Source organism: Mustela putorius, unplaced genomic scaffold (genome assembly GCF_011764305.1).
Source record: "Mustela putorius furo isolate JIRA1106 unplaced genomic scaffold, ASM1176430v1.1 tig00000083_pilon_pilon_pilon, whole genome shotgun sequence".
NCBI classification, from domain to species: Eukaryota; Metazoa; Chordata; class Mammalia; order Carnivora; family Mustelidae; genus Mustela; species Mustela putorius.
The window spans coordinates 16,576,412-16,577,515 of NW_025421273.1; positions in this window are offsets into that span (position 1 = coordinate 16,576,412).

Below are 1,104 nucleotides of genomic sequence, written 5' to 3' on the forward strand. Positions count from 1 at the left end.
TGACAGATAGCTGTGAGCCCCTCTGTGAGCTCTGAGGAGGACATTCCCAGGATGGGGAGGAGTCCCCTCACCAGCCTATCCAAGAGGGACCACCCAGACAGAAGGCCACACCCATGATCTCTGATGCTCACAGGATCTCAGCAGGTACTGGGTAAGCCTTGGAGAATGCAGGTCACCTTCCTGAGGCCACAAAGCAGCCTCATGCCACAAGCCTCCTGAGCACGCTCCCAGCCCCCCGGACCCCGCTCGGCACCCCAGCCCCACACCAGGGAGGGGACCCTTGACCAGAGCACATATCAATGGCCATAGATGTGTTGATTCCCTCATCCATTCACTGAACTGCACCACGAATCAGCGGGATGGATAGCTTTGGGTCAGAACGACCAGAGACACCATATTCTCAGGGAGCTTTCGGCAGAGTCAAGAGATGAATAAAACACCCAGGGTTCCAGCCTTTCCTCCTTCCTATTCCTCTCACACCCTCAGGGATTCACTAAAAGGCACTTAAGTGAGTCTGGACAACCAGGACATCTTCCTGTAGGAGATGGCACGTAACTGAATATTGCTGGGCAAAGCCACTGGGTCAGGCAGAGGAACTGGCACAAACCAAGACTGAAGTCTCCTTGTCAGGGGCTCCCAACAGAGCCAGGGTTTGGTGGGGGCAGGGCAGGAGAAGGTGCTGGGGGACTGGAGAGGCCTTGGATGCTGCTGAGGGAGCTCAGCTCCCCTGCGGAGGATGGGGAGCCCCAGGAGACACCAGGATCCAACATTTGCAGGCCTCCTCTGCTCGCTGAGCACTGCTCTCCCCGCCCCCTCAATTCTCACCTAAAACCCTCTGGAGTACAAGGAAAAATGGGGCAGCCACCAAGGGCCATCCTCTGACTGTTCCTCTAGAAGCTAAACATAGATTTCTCCTATGACCCAGCAGTCTCACCTCTGGAGATCTAGCCAGTTCTACTTCTGGGTATCTACTCCAAAGACTTGACCAGGAAGAGAAAAGAATCCAACAGAGATCTGCATGTGAAGTTCCCAGCAGCCATCCTCCCGCCAGCCAAGAGGGGGAAACAGCCCTAGTGTCCGTGGATCGGTGGACGGAGAACAAGA